At 48.5% G+C, this 9,463-nt stretch overlaps 1 non-coding gene across 1 annotated transcript; it reads right to left on the reverse strand.

The window, feature by feature from the left end:
* Positions 1 to 1,004: 1,004 nt before the first annotated feature.
* LOC120848116 lies at positions 1,005 to 1,196 on the reverse strand. The gene has a single exon (XR_005717560.1). It is a non-coding gene; the product is annotated as a U2 spliceosomal RNA (small nuclear RNA).
* Between the last annotated feature and the right edge of the window lie 8,267 nt (positions 1,197 to 9,463).

A 9,463-nucleotide genomic window follows, 5' to 3' on the forward strand; every position in this document is an offset into this window, starting at 1 on the left:
CCTACACACATTAGCCAACTTGATGCTTGGTCATTCTCCTAAAGGAGGATGGTCTGCGACTCCCTCCAAACAGCTAGCATGTGATGGTGGCTGACATAGCTATTGAATACAGCTTTGAGGGAGGAGGCATCGCCGTCCGTCAGGTTTGGGAAGTCAGGTGGTTTAGCTAGCCACAGGCGAGCTACTTGCAACATTCATTGAAAGGCACACTGCTGCTGCTCTTGTTACCAACACTGACCTCACAGGAGCACCACTTTCAAAGTTGTGACAAGGAGTTTGAAGAAACACTGCTACTGTTATAGTTGTCAATGCTGACACTTCACGGGATCGTGCAGCTTTCAACACCCTAAAGGCCCGTTCACACTCTTACAACCCAGTATGACCGAGAGAGACCAGACCGGTTTTTAAGCCTCTTACGACTTCTTAGGACCAACTCCGCAGCAGCGCACCCGGTTTTAAGATGTCGCAAGAGGCTTAAAAACCGGTCTGGTCTCTCTCGGTCGTAGTGGGTTGCAAGAGTGTGAACGGCGCTTAAGAAGGCATTGAAAGGCACACTGCTACTGCCGCTGTTGCCACTGCCGACACCTCACAGTCACTTGATAGGAGCACTCCGTCTTCAACACTGCAACAAGGGCTTTGACAGTGTTCATGGCACAGCACATCCACACAACTCTGCTGATCACACGGAGGTATGGCGTATGGCTTGCCACAGGTCACAAAGATGAACACCCAGAAGAGCTTCAAGGATTTCTCTTCCGTCAGAATGCAGTCTTGGAAACTATTTCATCACCCTTCACCAGGGATCCTGTTCAGAATGAGCAAATAGCACAGAAATATGAGACTTCCAACATATCGATCATTCATAACTTTATCGCAACACATCAGCCGCGCCGCGCTGGCCTCAGTTCCACTGGAATTGCTCACCACGCGAGGTTACAGCTCATTTGTAGGAGAGTAGTGTGGTTCGTGATTCCTTCTTTGGATTCAGAGATTTCCCCCCGTGAGGGGGGTGGGCCGATCCCGGAGGCAGTGCAATACCGGGCCAACCCGTGGCATAGGTGAGGTAAACCTCAAGCACTACGCCGCATTCCAAAAATAAGATTAATATCTTGGGTCCAAATAGGACCCGTATCAGATATTAAGCTGATAAGAACAGATACTACACTTTGATCTTAGCCAAAAGGCCGAGAAGCGATACCCCCAATTGTCTTTTAATTTCAAGTCCTTCGGGGCTTGAACCCCAAGAGCACATACCACCCCGCCGAGAGGTAAACAAATACGCACGGCTTCCCAGCGCCAAAGTTGACACCGGTACGCTTTTCGGAGGTAACGCCGAATCAAATACAACTCTCCGACGGTATATAACCTCGAAATGTCTCAATTAAAGCGAAATTAATTAAAATAAGCCCTCTAGACACGACGTCGAAGAGGACGACGTCGTACGAGACTCCTCCATCGCCATCTCTCGACTCGCCAACAAACTCAAAAGGTCTACCGCAAATTACAGGAAATCCACATAAAACTGCGACCAAAACAAATCGGAATGACACATGAAGCACGATAAAAATCAAACGCAACGTGTATTCGAAAAGGTTCAAAATCCGGATGTATCAAAGTGCTTCCGGCGAAAGAGCGTCTGCTATCACAAATGGCAGACGATCACGTTTGTCCACACACCGAGAGCAGGAATGCCGAATACTACTAATACTTGAGAAAAGATTCAGAAACATGGAAATATTTAGTGAAGTGAGGATCCCGGAGTTTATAAAAAGCTTCCGTCTTAGAGAGAAAAAAAAAAAAAATGCAGGCACCCAATGTTCAAGTACTGTTTCATAACATTTCATCGTTTGAACTTGTGCAGACATAGTGCAGCAAAACATCGTTCGAAGACTTTCGACCGATACAAATGCGGCGAGATATGAACACTTCGTTTGAGAACATCAAAACGTCGGTACAGCAACTGAGAAATCAATAAAGCGTTCGATATTGAACGAAAAGAATTCTTGGGGATGCTCGTCAGGGCGACTCGGGCAGTGACGCGAACAACGCCTATTCAAGGCAGTTGTGAGAGACTTGCGCGAGATGGCGCCAGCGTCGTTGCAGCGCTGTAGTGCGCCGTTCATTCACTAGATGGCCCTAGTCCCCCGTTAATGCTCCGTCTCCTTTTAAAGGCGGGTAAATCCTTTTAAATCGCACAAAATAAAATATCACGTGTAGGAAAACAAATTTACGCTTCAGCCCAAACGTAAATGAAACTAGAGAAACACAGTCTAGGCGACGAAGGACTTCCAAACGATTGAAGCGACCGTTCCCGAACACGAGCGCCTGCACAAAGAACGCCAGTTCGGTTCAGCAGGGCACCAAAACCAAAACCACGCTAAAAACTCACCGACATCTCATAAGTCGTGCGTGACGCAACAGAAACGCTCGCGTTCTGACGTTACCGGGTGCATGCAAGAACAAAGGCTGACGAACCGGCACAGCGACAAAAACGAGCGACTGCCATTAGGCCTACCTGTCATCAGCACCCCCATTAACCACAGAGACGGTAAGGTCCTTAAAGATCCCAGCCGCATTTTTAAACTTGAACCGCTTGACAGCCGCAACACATCTACACACCACTGGGCTTGGGACATCTAAAGCATATCACATGCATAACAGCCATAACGAAATATCGATACTCACAAGCGCTTCCGCAACGCAGCAAACCTGACGACGAAAGACAAATGACGGATGACGATTAAACAACCGCAAGGAGGCGGCCGAAACTAATGAAAAAAAAACGAAGAAAAAGAAAAGCGCCAGCACGCGGAGACCTGGGCGCCTGGGCAAGAGAGGTTAAAGGGTAAGGGAAGTCAAAGAAGGGTGTGTGTGTGTGTAGGTTTGTATGCAATCAAAGCAGGGTGCGGTTCCGGGTGCGGTTCCGTGGTTATGTTTCTCTCGCCTTCTGCCATTGGTTCCGCTGATAAGCGGGGCCATGGGGATGGTGGGGAGACTTTGTGGGGCGCTTCGTTGATTCCCGCTGACAACAAGCTTTCTTTTTTTTTTTTTTTTCTTTTTTTTTTTTTTTTTTTTTGGTCAGGCGCAGGCGATTGTTTGGGAGACCACTTTGCTTTGCACAGGTCCGCTTGCTTCCTGGAGGCGAGGCGCAAGGGCTTTTGTTTCGCTGTGGAGGGGTCTTGGCTTATCTTTTCATCCGACCTTGGGAGCGCGGAACGGGCGTTCGGGACGGACTGCTTTTTGTGGGTGCGCGTCTGTGTGTGTGTGTGTTTGCACGTGCGTGCGTGTACGTGCGCGCCTGTTTGTGTTCGTGTATGCGCGTCATGCTAAGGGGGTGCTCTGTCACTGCGCGCGCTGGCCTGGTTCACCCTGAGGTTTCGCGTTTTGCCGGAGGCGAGACGGGCGATGGTTTGTCTTTTACTTTAAAACCCAACCGTACCGGCGTTTTTCGTTGTTGTTTTTTAATTGACGTTACGACGTTACAGTGGGAATGGGACCGCGGGCGCATATCAGGCAACAAAAAAGGAAAGCCTGATCACACACGAGCGACGCAAACACTTTAGCCTAAAAAATTTTGTCCAAAAGGTTTTTTTTTTTTTGTTTTTTTTTCGTTTATCTGGCAGCAGGATTTGACCAACTGTCCTGATTCGCCGCTTACGTTTTTGTTTCTGCTTATTCCGATTTTCTTTTTTTTTTTTTTTATTGCTGTCTTTATTTTGATTCTGGGCCAGAAGAATAAAATATAACTTCTGGGGGGATTGGAAAGATTTGGTCCGTCGTCCTGTCCTGACCAGCCCTCATAGAAATTTTAGTAGATCGTTCCAATAACTTCAGCGATTAGCCCTGGAGACACTAGGGAGTTGTAGTGGATCGTTTTTCTCCTCCGCTACAGTATCCGTAAAGAAAACGCCGCAGCTGCGCATGCGCGCCGCCAGCCTTGTCTGCATGGTTCAAAGTCTTGTGGCGGATTATTGAGCGCAATAGACCCTTTTCGAAATACGCCTCCTTTTTGGCAGCTGCGAAATGCCTGCACAATGGCGGACTAAAACCCCAACATCACGGCACTGTGAAGAAAAACACACCCACAAAAAAGGGGATGAGCGCAGTGACGTTGCACTTTCGACGCTCTTTGATTGGCTCGTCTACTCGTAGTGTTGGCCGCGCTCCGACGTTCGCTATCCTATGAAATGACTTGCACGTTTCTCGATGCAGTTGTTCCGCCATTGTGAAGGGGTTCCGACCTTCTAACAATCAACAAGTGACGTTTGAAAGGGGTGCTTAGTGGGCTGCAGAAACGGTCTACTACAACTCCCTACTATACTAAATGAAACGGAAATTCGCCGTCTCAAAGCCATGGGAGTACGGACTAGCTCGTGCAGTCCGTACTCCCATGCCGCAGCCTTTATTGAATTGACAGCGCAGCCTTTATTGAACTAAAGCAAGAACTAAGCAGGAAACGAGCGTTGCAAGCCGGCGTCGATGGGGGAGCGCACCTTCGACTGGAACGCAAAGCTGGTGTCGAAAGCACTTTGAAACTGCGCATGCATCTGGAGCTGGTTTTTGGTCAACATCATCTTCATTTGGGTCAGAACTCTGGAAGTGCAGAAGGTTCAGCTCTGTGAACATCCCTGTCTCGAACAAGCGCGCTATATTTTTCCTGCGAATACACGCCTAGTATAGCGATATTAAAATAGCGTGCAACGATTGGGTGGTATTTTTACACAAAGAATCATAATAGCGGGCGAACAAGCTTTCTAACTTAGGGGGGGGGGGGGGGGGGGGGGGGGGACGGCCCTTGCTGGTAGTTTTAACTTCTTATATGCCGAAGTTTTCATGCGCAGCACAGTTACGTAGCTGTGGCTGTGGCGGGTCCTGACATCCAAGCGTTCGTCTCCTAGAGCACAATAATAATAATAATAATAAAAGAAATATTTCATAGCTCGCGAGGTAGAATATAAAAAATTAAAATATGAAGTTTCAGATTTTAATTACAGATATCTATTTTGTTTATGCGACGGTCGTTCAGTACTTCAAACATGAGCGATCGCCCTCTCGAAGCGCCCTTTACTGACAAGAGGGCACGAGGACTCCCAACACCCCATGTTTCATCACCTTGAGGTGATGAACCATGGGGTGTTGGGAGTCCTCGTCCTCAGGGTTTGCGCTCCCTGTGCCCCTGAGTTCCCGTCCGCGCGTGTTCTGGGGGCCAACAAAAACCGCTACGGGCGCGAGATCGTGGAGGCGTCCGCCATAAAAGAGGTTCCGAAGAACATTTTGTCGGCCTCGTTGTCGCTGTCGGAGAGAGAGGTGAGACCGGAGTTGACGACCTTGGCGGGCCGAGCGAGTGGTCCTTGCTCCTGAGAGGGAAATCGGGGCGCCTCCTCCCTTCCTCCCCTTTCCGCTGTCTCTGCGGTTTACTTTCCCCCTGTTTTTCTCCCGGGGCCTTGTCTTGCCTCCCTCCTTCCCCTTCTCCCTCCTTTTAGATAAGGCGAAGCGTCCGGCAGTAAATGATTTGTTTGTTGAAAGTTGAGAGATGTGTTGCCCCGTCCCCTGTCTTTTTGTGTATAAAGGCCCGTTCACACTCTTGCGACTGCTTGCGACCTCTTAAACCTGGGTTCCTTAAAACTTCTTAAACCAGAGAACACACTGGCGCCATCTATTGGGAAGCAGTGTAAACTCGGCGGTCCGGCATATTTTATTTTATTTCTCGCGCAATATCCTTTGGTTTTTGGCTCGAAAAACTTTTGTCAATGTCATAAACGAGCCTTTCTATGGGTATTACGCACATTTGACCTCGGAAATCCCGCAAAACCTTCGCTTTTGTGAAATGCAGTTCTAGGGTCACCGCATAGATGGCGCCACAATGTCAGTGTGTTCCCTCATTCTAGAAACATTTAAGAAGTTGTAAGAGATCTCGTCTCTCTCAGTCGTACTCGGTCGCAAGAGTGTGAACGGGCCTTGACTCTTTCTAAACTTATATCACTTGAGTCGGACGTTTGATTTGCAGCCATTAAAGGACCCCTAAAGATATCGCTGGCAACGAGAAACTATCCAACTCTGCCCCATTCGACAGGGCAGTTTCAGGCTGTTTTGCGGGATTCGTCTTGACTATAGTCCATGCTGCTTGACACTGTGAAATAAACTACCCTTTCTTCTGCTTTCTCCCTCGAAATAAAGTGGGCCTGGCCAAAATAGAATAATCACCGCAGCATAAATTGCATCGGCAAATGAGTCCTTCTTTATGCCCCAGGTGGGGCCAAACAAGCAACTTTCGCTCGCGGGACGTAACACACGGGACGTAACTTTTATCATTTCGTCCTACGTTCTTGTTCTGCAAAGTTCGAGCGTCGAGCGTTTGGGGTGAGGATGAACATAAACTCCCTAGCACAAAAACGTGGGAGGAAATTATTATAAAAGTCGCGTCCCGAGTAAGAATGAACACGAATCTTCTAGAAGACCACGACGAAGTGTTGCTTGCTCGGCCCCGCGCGCGGCAATGTTGCGGGGGACTGTATACCTTAGCTACAGGATTCAAAGAGGGCCGGGAAATAAAAACACTAAAACTTTATGTTGGTAGCTCAACACTGGTGTTTAATTTCACATATGTCCCACGTAGGAGAGTCTAACAGGGTTCGGGTGCAATACATTCCGGCATCATTTCTTGCTTAGTGTGGACGCCATTTCCTAGACATTTTCATTTTCTCGCCAAGTATAGACGGTCACGCCAGATTCCTAGATTGACAAGACATCCCTAATATAGTTTGTAATGCATCTTGCGCAGTCCGGGATTTTTTAATGACGGCGCCTGAACCCGGCCAATCCTCACGTGATCTTGAAGAATAATGCGTGGCCTACAAAAGCATTCCTTGTACTCCATTTATTCGTAAATGCAAGCCAACATGCACAAAGATAAGAAGAAAAAAAAAACATGGTTATGATTACTTATAAAAGACAGAAGCGTGTTCGACATTTCGATTAGCTCTGCCTTTTCGAAAAGATACGAAACAAAAAGCCATGCGCTGTTGGATAGCGCTACACTGAGCAGCCGAGCAGATAGAGCTCCGCGGCTCGTGCGCATGAACTCGTCCCTTGCGCCCGTGGCTAAAACGTACCCGGCGCAGCGACCTGATCGCAGATCAGGTCGCTGCGCCGGGTACGTTCGCAGATCGCAGCGACCAAAAGCGTCGCTGCGATCTGATTAGTGAAATACATTTCCACGAATTTTAGCAATCATGATGCCTGTTGCGAGGTTCTTTGGGGTTAATAATTGACAAGATACAATGTCCTTCGTTTTTCTTAAAACATGTATTCACAACAGAAATCAAAGAGTTCATATGCATATACTAAAAGAAAAAAGAAAACTTAGTAAAAAAATGGAAGAAAGGAAAACGCAACAGTCACCATGTCTTTGAATCACCATGCGCTGCTGCGGGTCTTGTGTCTGAAGCTGTCGTTGTCGGCCCACGGTTGTGGCAGGCAGTCAGGAGCGGGAGCGGTTGGCTTCCGTCGATGACCCAAGAGTCACCGCACCAAGTGCTCGCGCAGTAGGAAGCCGGGCAGCGTAGGTTTCTATGCTCTGCCCTCGCTGGAACAGGCTGGTGGTCAGACAGTAGGGGGCCGCCGATTGCCCTGGCCGATGGTGTCGTTCCAACCCCAGCACGTTCTCTCGGCCAGTCCTTTTCACGCCCTCCGTGCACGCACTACCAATCTCTTCTCTTCTTCGTCATCTTCCTTGTCCCTCTGAGCCGATCCATGGTTGAGTCTCACTTCTTCATTGGCACACTGAGTCACATCACCACAATGCCTAAAGTCACAACACCCGCAGGCAGAGCGCCCGAAAGCAATCGCCTCCAGCCTTCAATTTGATCTAAGCCACAAATTCGATCAGAGCATCGTCGACAGAAATAAATGTATTTGGTTGTACACTCTGACGGTGGTCGGGTTGAGTGGGCGATGAGAACAAGGCGTGAAGTACACGCATCACAGAACCCGCTCTTCGCAACTCAAGATTACCTTTGTGACGTGACAAATAGTTACCATGGGAGAGCTTGGAGAGCATTTGTGCGAGGTATGTGTTTAGAGGATGTGTCATGCAGGCAGCTCGCGCAAAAGATCATAAGAAAAGCGAACTGCCAGGCGTGGCGATTCTCTGAATGGGAACCCCGAACTTGCTTGTGCCAAATGACATTACATTGATTTTAGAGCGATCGTACGTGGCCATGCAGTCCCACAACAAGAGTGTACCGAAAATAAAACGCACCTTCGGTTTGCTACGCGCGCAAGCACGTGTGCCGTGCGTGGGAAGGTAATCCTGGCTTTCTACGAACAGAGACGTGGCACACTCTAAGACAAAAGATGGTCTCAAAGGACTAACGGCAGCATTTGGTCCTCTGAACTCCCATTTGCCCCCCAAAGAGACCACCTGGTTCGAGCTAGGTACCGTGCGCAAATCCACCTTCAGCCCGAGCGCAATGGACGATACGAGCCATCGTGCACCAATCCACCACCGGCAAGAGTGCCATGTGATCTTGAGCTCCGCGTGCCTCTCCCAACTCTCCGCCCGACCAGATGGGCACGTGACACTCTCCCGGCGCTGGATTGGCTGGGATTGATCGCAACGTCCACCGCACCCGGAGTGCAGTTGAGACGGAACTTTTGCTGGCCAGGGTGTGCGGAGATCGGTCGAGGGGCACTCATTTTGACAGCCAAGGTCACTCTTTGAAAGGATTAGGATTATCTTTCCGCGGCATCTTTCCTCTGCGTCCGCGCTTCACAAGAAAGCGCGCAGGCAACGTTTTCCTCCTTCTCCCTCCCCCCACCCAGCACCTGTCGCTGTCCGAGAGAGGAGGAAACTAAGCGGCTTAAAACTAGGGATGCCGCGAACTTTTTTCGAATCGAAGTTTCGATGATCGATTCAAGCGGTTCGAAAGGTTCGAAAGATTTCGATTTTTCGAATTGTCTATATCGTAAAATTCGACGGAGGTCGAATTTTCGAACTCGTTAAGCTAAGAAGTTCGACGCTTTTCGAACCGTCGAACTTATTACGCTAAAAAATTCGATATTTTTCGAACTTTCGAATTTATTGCGCTGCAAGGTTCGATGCTTGTCGAACTTTCGAACTTGACTGACCAAAAAATTCGATGAATTTCGAACTTTCGAACTTATTTATCAAGAGAATTCGAAAAGTTTCGAACTTTCGAATTCTGAAAAGTCAGAAGTTCGACGAACTTCGAACCTTCAGGGTAAAAGTTCGAAGTTCGTCGAACTTCGAAAGACCGGCGGACGGTTTCATTTGATTTCAAGTAGTGGGGCACATCCGTAATTTTTTTTCTCGAACTTTTACACGCGGTGCTGCGTTCCTTACGAAAGACAATGTCGTTTATTTCAATGTTCTGGCATGCTTAGGTTTAAAGAAATAAATCCCCGAAGGGACGAAGAAGGACGACGGGTTTTTGACGATTAT

This window comes from Ixodes scapularis, unplaced genomic scaffold (assembly GCF_016920785.2).
Source record: "Ixodes scapularis isolate PalLabHiFi unplaced genomic scaffold, ASM1692078v2 PGA_scaffold10__122_contigs__length_95168666, whole genome shotgun sequence".
NCBI classification, from domain to species: domain Eukaryota; kingdom Metazoa; phylum Arthropoda; class Arachnida; order Ixodida; family Ixodidae; genus Ixodes; species Ixodes scapularis.